Here is a 13,362-nt window from a genome sequence, read left to right on the forward strand (position 1 = left end):
ATAAACATAATATTAATATAATAAGTCTCATTATTAATGTATATCTTCAGTGTTGACAATTAGAAAAATATATTATATAATAATATAAAATGATAAAAATGGGTGATTATTATAATATTACGCTTTTTTTTTGGAAGATGTGTCATAAATTGATGATGGATGAACCTCAGTGAGTCGAGATCATTTAAGGTTTTTAAGTTGACTATTATTATTTGGATGATCATTATGATCACGTATACATTTTGTTAACGACTATTTTAAAGACACTTTGTTAATAAATTTAAAATAATTATACATTTTTTATGAAAAATATGTCGTAAAAATATATAATTATTTTAAAGTTTATTAACTAATATTCTTAAGGTAATCATTAGTAAGACTGTCTATAAAACTCTTGTCTTTAAGACACTCATTATTAATTATTTTAAACTTTATTAACTAAATTTGACTACTTGAGTGGTGCAAGCATAAGAGAAAGGGAGAGAAAAGTCTCCAAGAATCTAGAAGGATGAAAGAAGAAATTTTTGAAGTGATCAAGAGAGAAGCAAGCCCAAATAATTTGTTGGATGAGCATATAAAACAATTTTTGACCCGCAAGATCAAGTGAGAAAAGTTCAAAACACAAGAGAGAATTTGTTGGTGAGTGCTCACTTAGTGAATCATCAAAATATTTTAAAGTTCCTAAGTTGACTACTATTAATTATGAAGAAAATCTAGAATTATGCTAATGCATCAAGACCATAAATATGCTGTTTATTTTATTTATTAATTTATTTGAGTTATATCATGTTTTAAATTCTTTACACGTCTTTTCGTAATAAGTAAAAATATCAGTTTATAAAACGTATTCAAAACAATTGTCATGGCTTGAGTTATGTGAACATAGGAATAATATAGAATTGAGAGATTTAGTGATCTATACTGTTCACTTTTTAAGACTCACTGAGTAAAATATTCATGTAAAAAATCAAAATAATCGGATATTAGTAGCTATATATTCGAATTGCATTTATATTACAAAAAATAGAAAAATATTCTTAAAATTATAGTTGTCGTTCATTTTATTTTATTTTTTAATATAATTTAAACATATCGCTATCAATGTTTGATCATTTTAATTTGTTAGATGAAGATTTTACACAACCAGTCTTAAAAAGTAAACAATTTGAATTACCGAGATCAATGCTCACCAAATCCAAATGCTCTCTCAAATTGGATGGCCAACTTCAAATAATCAAAATTCAAATCCAAATTGAATCCTCCCAATGTGAGGAAGATTAAACGTAGAGTTAATTATGTTTACCACGTACATACTTTTATCAAAATTACACTTTGGTTATTTTAATTTTAGTTGTGATAGTCAACTATTTATCATTGAAGTCAAGTTAAAATGTCACTCTTCCATGCATTTGATGTTAATAAGATTGGCAAAACTTGTTATGTGAGTCACAGATGATATTTTTCTAATCACACTACCATTTATATACTTTTATCAAAATTTCATTTAGTCCTTAAACTATCACTAAAATTTCACGTTGGTCCTTTTATTTTTAGTTTTCGTCAATTTCATTAACAGTAGATGAACGAAAGAGTAACATTCCAACTTGACTTTAAATATAATGAATTAACTGTTATAATTGAAAGTAAAGAAATCAAAAGTCAAATTTTGATAAAAGTATACCGGTGCTAAGTGTAAAAAAAAATTAAATATTCATTTTCATTCTTTATTTTTTTCGCATGTGTATTTTTTTTTTTTTTATAAAAAATCAAAGGATAAATTGCAACGGTAGTCTTGTATTTTGGTCTTTGTATCATTTTGATCCTTGTAATTTCAATTAGTTTGATTTTGACTTGAATTTATAATTTTGTTTCAATTTAGTCTAATTGATTACAACTCTTAACATTTTTTTTTTATGAAAAATATGTATGTAAATAGCATGTGTCATATTTTTTAAAATAAAATTATAAATTTTCTAACCTCAGCGTGTTAACCTCAACTAATTCAATAATTATTTTCAGTCAAATACATTGACGGCAAATTGACACAAACTTTAAAAGGAAAGTTCAAAATTGTGCCAATCAAAAGTGTAGGAGCCAAAATAACATAAAAGGTAAAACATAGGAATTACCGATATAGTTTACCCAAAAAAAACAAAATTCAAATACTTCAATTTTTTCTCACTTTATATTTTTAACCATAAAAACAACTAAAAAAAAACAACTTTCAAAACCTAGAAATATAAGCTAAAGTAGTGAATGTTTTAATTTGAAATAAAATAAATATTATATCATAAATTTTTGGAGTGAAGTATCAATAAATCCCAAATAGTGATCTTATAAACTGTTTGATCATCCATTTCTTATAGACTCAAATGTCGCATTCTAGCGTGAATTACATAAAGGGCTAAGTATAAACGCGCATGTGTTATGTTTTGAGGGACAAATATGAGTTTTCTCATAATGTTGAAATTACTAAACGTAACACTTCAAAAAAATTCCTTAGTGCATTTTCACTAAATGTAACACTCCAACGTAATACTCCAAAAATGTAATACTCCAATATAACACACCAAAACTTTTCTGAAATGTAACAACGTAGCACTTAAAAAAAAAAAAAAAAAAAAAAAAAAAAATCTTTAGCGTATTTTTCGTAAACGTAACACTCCAATCAGTGTAACACACAAAAATTCTTTAGTGTGTTTTTTCCAAACATAACAATCTAATGTAATACACTAAAACATTCTTTAGTATATTTTTCTCAAACGTAACAGCATAACATTCCCAAAAAACTTGTTAGTGTATTTTTTCTAAACTTAATACTTCAATCAATGTAACACAAAAAAAATTCCTTAGTATTATTTTTCTAAATGTAGCTGTAGACCACCCCGAAACTCTCTCCGCTCAGCCCCCTTTCGGAGAGGGCGCGAATTGGGTTCTAGCTACTACAGTTCAGACTCCTATCACGGTTCTGAATCTAATCTCACAAAGTGCAATGTAAGACTGATAAATCACCAAAGAGTCCAAATCCGGCGATTGGTTTTGAAAAATCAATTTTGAATAAAAAGCGCCAAACATGGACTGCTTTGCCAGATTTCAGAGTCGCCACCTAAATGTTTTATTTTTTGAAAATTTAGGAAACCCTGACTCGTGCCTAAGGCCACGTGTCCGTCATCACCAAAGTTGCTTCGGCTCGAGAACTTGGGTACGAGGGGGGAAGGTCATAAAATGAGCACACCCGCTCGCCCGATCAAAGGATCGGCCTCTACTAAACATGATATGTTGTTTTGAAAACACATGTGTTCTTATTCCGGTTTATTAGCTAACTTACTACGTGATGCGCACAGTACACAAGTATAGACTCGATCACGAGAATTGGAACAAAACAACTCATGTTTGTTTTTTAAAATAGTTTGAAAGTGCTACTCGCAAGTAGGCTAAAGTGCGGATTTGCCACCCCTCAAGTGGGGTTTAAAACATGATTTTGCCACTCCGCAAAGTGGGCTTAAAAAACTCACAATCATCGAGTTATTCCAATTCAGGCAATCAAGCCTTCATCCACAGGCATTCAAGCAGTTTAGCACTTAAGCAAATAGCCTCATGGCAAGCATGCTAACATGGCAACACTCACACTCATGCAAGATGCTAAAGCGTAAACACTTACAGTGTACTCCGAGCCAAAACAGAAGCTAGTTAGAAATCATGCATGATCCTAACTATTTTAGTATGCCTAATGCAACACATGCAAAGATGTAACTAAGTAGGCTCGGCTGTCTGAAATGGCATATGAATGTGACACTTGATAACATGCTGTTGAACATGTATTTAAGTAGGTGTATTAAAATACATTACGGTTTGAATGATGCGCCGAGCTCGGTGCATGCAAGACAAATGAATGATGCATGCATGCAAAGCATAAAGTATGCTAATTGAAATATGCTCTAAACTAACCATCGAAAGCGGTAAGTAAAAGGGAGAAAGAAATAGGGGTTGGAAGACATGCACACACACATGCATCCTTATTACAACTTTTGTGCTCTCTCGACGGAGGGTCCGAATAAAAGCTAAGCTAATCTAAGCTAAGCTAACCAACTAATCTAATTAAACTAATTAGACTGTTACAAACCAAAAGGAATAACTAGTATACTACTTACTAATTATTACAACACTTAATTAATTAACAAATTAATTAAATACACAAATTGAGATGCTAATTAACAAGCAAAGCTTTAAACTATGTTGCCCCAGCAAGTTGAAGAAGTTTGAACATGCATGCCTCGGTTTCCGCCCTGAAAAGCTCTCCGGTTTGCCCTCTTGAGGCTCTGTTTGTAGGGTGTCTTGAAGAACTAGCTACTGAAACTTACCAAACCAAAGCTGGGGTGTGCACCAGTGGCCTGCCGGCCATGAACGGTGGCTGCCGGCCAAGAGTGGGCCTCTGCCGGCCAAGGATGGAAGGGTGCCGGCCATCAATGTGGCACTGCCGGCCACTGGTGTGCTGTGACACCATTCTACAACAGAGCACAAAAACAGAGGAAATGGAGGGTCTCCCGAGGGCATCTGCGTACCATGCCACTCCTTATCACCTCAAAACATTAAAGGAGTTGCATAATTGAATCCAAGACCATCAACCAAGCATTTTGAATGCATAATGGTCTAAGACCCAACTTGTACACATTCAATAAATGCACAACAAAAAGGACACTAAGACCACGGCCTTATCATGAGTGATCAAAGGCAATGGAGACAAAGAGAATTGGCTCATTTTTATCACTTCAAGTATGAAATGAACCAATTCATCTTGTGTTCAATATCACGTCCGATTGAACACAATGCAATGCAAATGCAACATGTTTATCTTGACATGTTTTACTTGTCCAATTCTTGTTTACACATTTTAAGATTACCAATCCATTTTTTAATTGGTTAAGTCCAATGTGCAAGTCCTCTAAGGAGAGGAGGTCAACCAAAAGAATGGTTTAAGGCATAGGAGAGACCATGCCATTGGCTAGGAGGAACCCTCAAAAGAGAGTTAAAGCCATTTAAGCACAAGCCTCAATCCTATGCATTAAACTCAAACTCAAGACTAACCAATCCCCAAAACAAATCAAAACTGAAGAAATGAGGGAGGTGGCAGATTTGTTAGTGCTAAAGTGGCATGAAAAACAAGACTCTAACATGCAAACACTCCATGTACAACATGCTAGAAGACTTAAGCATTAAAACTAGTGAAGGACACAACACTAGAACCATGCAACACAATGCTCAAAGGACTAAACCAACCCTAAACAGACCTCATGCATGCCAAAACAGTGGCCAAAATGAGCTGAAATGATAGCATGAAAGGCAAGAAATGCATGCTCATGTGTTGTCTCACAAACAAAGCATAAGGTACAACTCTCAAAAGCTATGAAGAAGTGAAGTGTATGAGAGTGTGTCTACACTAAATGCACTGAAATTACATGCCAAATGGTGCAATACTATGCAAACATCACATACACAACATGTTAAAGGCCCCAAAACTCAAAGCTAGTCAAGCCCCTTTACACTACAACCATATTAAGCAATGCTCAAATGACCTTGACCACACAAAACAGACCTAAGGCAGGTCGAAACAGTAGCAAAAACATGTTAGACTTGCAACATAGATGGCAAGAAAGATATGCTCTTGTATTAGCTCACAAACAAGGCATAAAGGCACAACTCTTAAACACAATGAAAGAGTGATAAACATGAGAGTATGACAGTGAAACATGCTCTGAAATCACATATTATATGATACCATATCATGCAAACAACCCAAGCAAAGCATGCTAGTGGACTCAAAACACAAGACTAGTGAAGCCTATCATGCTATAGCTATGCAAAGCAAGCCTTAAAGGACCTAAACCACTCAAGACAGAGTTAAAGCATGCTAAAATATGAGTAAAAGCATGTTGGAGTGTAGCCAAAATAAACTAGAATGATAAGCCAAATCACCAAGTACACTAGGTTAATGAGCATGATTGCACTACAAGTGCAAAAACCAAGCAAGAGGTGACCCAACCAACCAAAATCAGAGTTAAAGCATGTTAAATAATGGCCAAAAACATGCTGGAGTGGAGCCAATTCATGCTAGAATTATAGGCTAAGACATGAAGCATGTTAGGCTAGCAAGTAGGATTTACATTACAAGTGTAAGATGCATGCAAGAGGTGACCAAACCAGCCAAAAACAGAGTTATAACATGGCAAATCAGTGGCAAAAACATGCTTAAACCGAGCTAAGACAAGTCACAAAAACATGCTACTTTGCAAGGCTAACTAGGCATAGCATGGAGAGACAATGAGGGGAGGCCACCCCCTCCTATTTGGGACCTCAAAACAAGTTTTCTACCACTGAAATTCCCCTGGAATTTAGTAGTTAAAGGGCCAAGAAAAAGGCTGTTTGAAATGCCTTGAAATATGGCTCAAAAGGCTTTACAAGCCAAGGAGTAAAGAGGGGGAAACACCCCCTAACCAAACAAGGCTTAAACCACCAATTTTAGGACTGAAAAACAGAAGTTTTTTTAGTTCAACACCACCCCAAAAAATAGCCCCAAAGTAGTTGAAAACTATGGCAAAGCTAGTATGCAAAACAAGCTAAGGGGGATAAGTGATTACCTTTGAAGCACAACAGCAAAACAGCCACTTTCTTGGCTCAAATGACCTTCCAACAGCCCAAAAATAAGTTCCAAAGGACCTCAGCCCAAAGATATACAACTTTGGTTAGGGAAGTGTATGCAAATATGTGAAGAAAAATCACTTTCAAGCACAATATAGCACAATATAGGGAGAGAGAGAGAGAATTCTAGAAACAAAGAGAGTTTTTAACTCTGAAAATTTGTAGAGAGAGAGAGGTTTTAGTGTGAGAAGCTCTCAAAAATTTCTAACCTCTTGAAAATGAGAGATATAGCTCCATATATAGCAAAAACAAGAGCTTGGCTGAAAATATCTGAGCTAGGACAGCTGGCACATTGTGAAAACAGCTAGAGGAGAAATATCTATAAAAAATCTGAATTTTTTTCATCGTTGGCCGGCAGGGGATCATTGATGGCCGGCACTACATCATTTCTGGCCGGCAAGGATCATTTTTGGCCGGCATATGGCCGGCACACTCCCATAGAGGCCGGCAGCAAAAATTAGTCCATGGTCCCGACTTCAACCAGGCATAACTCCTTTATCTGGACTCATTTTCAGGTCATTCTTGTGCCTAAGCTGAAGCCCTGGAAGTCTTCTTTCCAATGGTGGTAGCCTCACATCACAATTCCAAGTATGCTAAGAGATATCCCTCTTTTAGTGAAGACTACCCAATTTCGGTTCAACCGGATTGATGCTTAACTTCAACCAGCCATATCTCCCTCATCTGGACACGGCTTGAGGAGATTCTTGAATGCAAAAATGAAGCCCTGGAAGTCTTCTTTCCAATGGTGGTGGCCTCATAGCTGAAATCCAAATGTAAAAACGAATAGGCCTGATTTGGCGAGGATTGCTTGACTTTGTCTTAACAGTTCATGCCTATCTTCTTCCCCAACTTGGTTTCTTCTCTCTCCTCCAATTTTCTTCAACTCTAAACCTCTAAAACAAGATGTTTTAAAGATCTTTTCAAAGATTTCACCTCTCTTTCATTCATTCCATTTTGTCCTTGCTCGGTTTATCGAAAAGCACAATATTTAACAAAATTTGAGCCTCAGAACATCGTAAGAACATTTTCAAAAATATTTTGAAAAAGAGGGTTTTAAGATCTAAAATCTTTTTGGTCCAAAAAATGAGGTGTGAGGTTTGGATTTGACGCTCTTCTTGTCGAAGAAATCAACCCTTGTACTGCACAACTTTCACCACCAAGTAAACCATCAGTAGCGCCCAAGTCTTAAGGGCGGTCAAAAATGGAGTGTCTACAGTAGCACTCTAATGTAACACTTCAATGTAACACCAGAAAATCACACTAATAGAAATGTAGATTTTCACGCTCAATAACCAACACTTTAGCTACCAATTCCTCCAAAAAGAACCTTTCACACCTCACATTTTCATTTCCATTTAAAAAATGAATCATAAAGGACATTCACTTAAATTCAAATGGTACAAAATCAAATAAATACAATTTTCAAATAAAAACGACTAATTGCTTCATAAGAAAATTCTTAAGACTAAATAAATTAATATTCCCCCATATAAGATTTGTATGTAAATTTTCCAAAATTTTGTTTATATCTTGAGAGTACATGGACATTCTAACAATGGCATTAAAAATTAAAAATAAAAAGTGATGGAAGTAAAATTTGCATCTCATTTTTCTGTCACAAGTTTTGTGTTCTGCGCATTTGGAATCACTGCTTCTTCATTGGAATCATTGTTACAAATACCATCGCTACATTCGGTGAATTTATTTAATCAGAATAAGCCTTTTTCCAGAAAGAAATTTTCAAGCACAAGTCTCTTTCGGGAAGAGATTCATTTAGACAAATTCAGACTAAAAAAATCTAGTAGATGAATTATCAATCAGCTACAAATTACAACCATCAATCAGCGCACTCTATCTATCCATCTATTTATGGAGAAATTTTTCATTGTCTTATAGGCAAATTTAGGTGGTGCACCAACCTAAAAAATTTTTGGTTGAAATAGTGGATCCCACCACTTATTTTTCTTTTATGAGGAGATAACTGGACACTTGTCTAAACATAAATAGTGTAGAGTAATGCCCCTGTAACAATAAATAATTTCTCCTATTTATGCCAATTAGTGCTCTTTTGTGAAGCCAATAAAAAGCCAACTTTTAACTTTTTACTAATTTTAGGTCACATCACCTCTCACATAACTTATTTATAAAAAGATAAAATAAACTAAAAAAAATTATAAAGTCAACTTTTCAAAACACCTCTTAGTCAACAAAACGTGCTCAAATTATTGATTCATATCACTACAAAAAAATTAACTTTTTGCGACGGTAAAATACCGTCGCTAATACTCCTAATGCCGTCGCTAATACTTTTTGCGACGGCAAAATGACTTTTTGCGACGGCAAGAGGGGGTCGCAAGTGGAGGGGTTGCAAAAGACTTTTTTGCCGTCGCTAATGTTTTGCGACGGCATTTTTGCCTTTTTGCGACGGCACTGTGCAGTCGCTAATAACGTTTGAAATTTCTTGACTTTTTTGCGACGGCACGATTTTACCGTCGGTAAAAATGTTATTTGAAACGGCAAAAAATACCGTCGCTAATAGTCTTTTTTGCAACGGCAGAAACACTTTTTGCGACGGTGTGGTGCCGTCGCAAAAAGTATTAAAAATATGAAATTTTCCATTTTTGCGACAGTGTAATGCCGTCGCAAAAAGTATTAAAAAATAATAAAATTTCTATTTTAAATAATAAAATTTCTATTTTTTGCGACAGTATAATGCCGTCGCAAAATGTAAAACCTGTAACAAAATTAATAAAAATATTAAAATTTTCTATTTTTTGCGACGGTGTAATGCCGTCGCAAAAAAGAAAAAATCCTACGATAAAAATATTAAAAATATTAAAAATTTTCCATAATAATCTAAAAACAACAATTTCTTCACAATAATTACAAGTATGTCCCTGATTGAATTCTATAGGATATTAGATTGAATTCTTACTTTCATCCCTGATTGCAAGTATGTCCCTAAAAATTACAGTTCACCCATGCCATGACTAGGTAACCATCTTTTTTGCTTCTCATGTTTCAGAGGAATTTTCCACAAAAAAAGTGCTCTCTAAATCGGAGATGAAAGTAGTTTTCCATCAGACCCACAACAATGGAAACAATAAATGACACATTAGCAACACACATTACCCTCAGAAATTGAAGCTGTTCGATGACATGAAAATCTGTCAAAAGGAAATGAGTTCATTGATTAAGCGGGCAACTGACTTAACCAGAACGTTGTCCTTGCAGAAACTACCATCATCATCCCACATGAGATGGCAATATATCTCATAGCGAAATATTCAACAGTATAGAAGCACAGAAATGGGAGTCTAAAAGCAAGCAAAACAAATGCCTATATGCATAGAGAACAGAGTATTTTCACATATAGAGTCCTTCTGGCACCCCCTCTTTCTTCTTGAACATGACCTTATCTTTAGCCTTCTTGAAGTCTGAATGCGTAACCTGAGGCACACATAGAACAATTTCTATTAGACGAAGTCTAAACAACATGCAATTGTATAAAGCATCCAATAATTTCTATAGATTTCGAATTCACAAGTACAAAGTTAAGGACCTCAAGACTGACGTGGACATATATATTTAATGGACAGGCAAACTCAGAGAAATAACTAACACAGTGGTTCATTTATTTACTCTTGTAATAATTAATTATCATTAAGGTTTTTGTTCTTGGTTAGTCTAATTATCATTAGTAGTATTTCACTTTGTTCTGCTCTTTCCCTAGTTGAAAAGGCAAAACTTAGACATCATGAGTTCACTAACATATACGAGGCCAATGTCACCTATGCATATTGTGTGCCTAAAAATTGAATACGAAGTCAAAAAAATATGTACTTTGTGAAATTTACAAACCAAATAGATTCCAATCTAATATTGTTGATTTCAGCTGCGTTTGGTTCAAGGATTTGTGGATTAACATTTCACCTACATTTTCTCTTTCCTTTTCCAAATCCCTCCCCAAATCCATGAACCAAACACTGCCTTACGGATTCCAAACAACCAGCAAAATAAATATTGGACTGGGGGATTTGCAACAGAATATGTCCACAAAACAGGCCATAATCTTTTTGATCAACAAAAACAAACAGGCCATAATCTGCCTCTTCATTTTTGTTTCTTCCTTTGTTTTGCTTCTCGATATTTTCCCTTCACAAACTCCCATCCCATCTTTTTTCTTTCTACAAAGTTGAAAATTAGATCTATAGGAGGGGACCCAATATAGTATAACTAAGGGTCTGAAAACACTAATCCTTACTTAAAGTTCATCTGTGTCTAATACTCTCATATCTCCACTTTACAAGCCAAAATTCAGAGCAGCCAAAAAACATCATGTTTTAAGAATTAGTCGTAACACGGAATTGCAACAAACACAAATGATACACATATAATTCAACAATGAAGTTGTCTCACCTTCATACGGCGCTCTCTTAGAGCAAGTAAACCAGCTTCAGTACATATTGCCTTTATATCGGCTCCAGAAAACTCATCCTTGGTCATAACAAATTCTTCTAAGTTGACATCATCAGCCAACGTCATCCTAGATTTGTGTATCTGCATTTCTGACATAAAAGGTTTGCTTGGCACATAAGTTATCATAAAGATAGGGTTAATGGAAATCTATATTAATAATTAATCTTATATTTGCATAATCATGTCATGCATTTACCTGGAAGATGCGCCTCCTAGTCTTAATATCAAGAAGTGGGAACCTAAGTTTTCCTTCTATGATGCGGTTTAGCCCCATTATCAGATAGAAGTCAGATGGCATGGAAGGTTCCAATAGTGGATTTAACCATATTATAGCATTTTGTAACTAGAACCAAGGCAAGTACTAAATTGTTGTTTATAATGTCGACAGAGACTTAGTGTACAGATATTTGTACTCCATTAAAAAAGTCGAAGTGAGGATAAAGACTAAACTAAAGGGTAATGCATATTTGTAATCCATTAAAAAAGACGAATTGGGATAAAGACTAAACTAAAGGGCAGTTAAAAAAAATTAAATAAAAATAAAATTACTACAAAAGTTATCCAAATTGCTTACAAAATAATGAGAAATGTTATGTGTCACAAATGTTTTGTTACTGTTTTGTATCACCGCCTACGTGAATAATCATGATTGGTCATTAAGAAAATAATGAAAACAAATACTATCTTGCCATGTGCATGGAGATATCAAAGGTGCAAAAAAATGGGTCACATATATCAGTTCTCAAAAACAATAATTTAGCTCATGCAAAAATGAAATAAGTATACATGAATCTAGAATAATTAAAGGGTTAATAGACACCATAAAAAAAAAATACTAGAAACCAAATATAAGGAATGAAAATCAAAATGGAATTTAAAAAGTGGGCAGGCAAGTTTGTCTTCTTATCTTCTGTGATTTGTTGGCTTCAAATTAAAAAGAAAAAAAAAAAGGATAGAGGGGCGGGGGTAATCATGAAGAACTTCTGGTTACGGCTAAGATTATGAAATTTATCCAATATAGTGATCGTTTCCCAAAATATGACTGTATCGTGCTAAAGATCATTTTAAAGCTATACAGAAACAACCACTTCTCTGCATTTATTTCTCAAAGAAATCTAACAGTTGCCCACTTAGCTTACCGTCCATTTCTATCTTTCAGTCTCAACTTCATTGAAAATGCTTAAGATTCATATTTTGTTTGGGAAATAAAAAAAACAAAGTTCATTCTCGCGTTTGATCAAACACGTAATGCCACAAACAAAGTTCATTCATATTTACATAAATCTTTGATACATGGATGACCAATTTGAACCAAAATGAACACAGAATGGTCTGATAATAATCCGATCAAATAATCTAATATAAAAAATTACGAGAACTTACAGCCACACAAGGAGCAAAAGTAAACTGAGCGCCACGAGCCCTAACTTCAAGAGCAGTTGCAACTCCAATCCTCCTAACCAACTCTGCATCTCTATCACACAAACTAACACTCTCTCAAGCAACAACAATAGTTACATATAATACCTAGTAGCTCCAAGGCCAATGTTGTGAGGAAATACAGTGGCACCGTAGACGTTGTTGTTGCCATGAACAGCGTCAGTACTGTAGAGAAGTGGAATCCCGAGGCGAGACTCGAGCGCAGCGTTCTGAAATTTGTCAATCATATCGATCCAATCGGACGACGTTGCTTTCTCGAACGGTCCACCACCGCCAGCGCTGAGAATACTCCCTGAGAAATCAATGAATTGAAGATCAAAGGAAAAAAATGCATAAAAATAGAGAGAGAGAGAGAGAGAGACTGATGGAGAGGTCTCGAATGGATTGAGAGGTTGGGTGTGAAGTTGCTTCACTGCACTGGTTGATCGATTTGAGTGATCTGGCCGATCTTCTCGGACAAGGTCATTCGAGGGAGTAAGTCTTTGATTCTGGATTCGATTGGGGAGTTAGGGTTTGTAATTGGAATTGTTGTTCATGTTCTTGGCTTTTCTACTACTACTGCTCATTTTGTTCAGCTTGAAGAACCAGGCGCGATGGATTGAGAGGTTGGGTGTGAAGTTGCTTCACTGCACTGGTTGAAGAGATTGGGAATTTTGGGTTTGGGGTGGGGGAAAACCCGAGCGGGAATGGGGGGGAAGAGATTAGGGATTTTTGAGATTGGGGATTTTGGGTTTGGGGTGGGGGAAC

General features: G+C 35.0%; 1 long non-coding RNA gene across 1 annotated transcript; it reads right to left on the reverse strand.

The window, feature by feature from the left end:
* Nucleotides 1-9,824: 9,824 nt before the first annotated feature.
* Nucleotides 9,825-11,253, reverse strand: LOC114293160 (uncharacterized). Its single transcript, XR_014356692.1, has 2 exons — nucleotides 11,116-11,253; nucleotides 9,825-10,146 (listed from the first exon to the last, which is right to left on the reverse strand). It is a non-coding gene; the product is annotated as an uncharacterized LOC114293160 (long non-coding RNA).
* Between the last annotated feature and the right edge of the window lie 2,109 nt (nucleotides 11,254-13,362).

This window comes from Camellia sinensis, chromosome 15 (assembly GCF_055761805.1).
Source record: "Camellia sinensis isolate YWXY chromosome 15, ASM5576180v1, whole genome shotgun sequence".
In the NCBI taxonomy this organism is placed as follows: domain Eukaryota; kingdom Viridiplantae; phylum Streptophyta; class Magnoliopsida; order Ericales; family Theaceae; genus Camellia; species Camellia sinensis.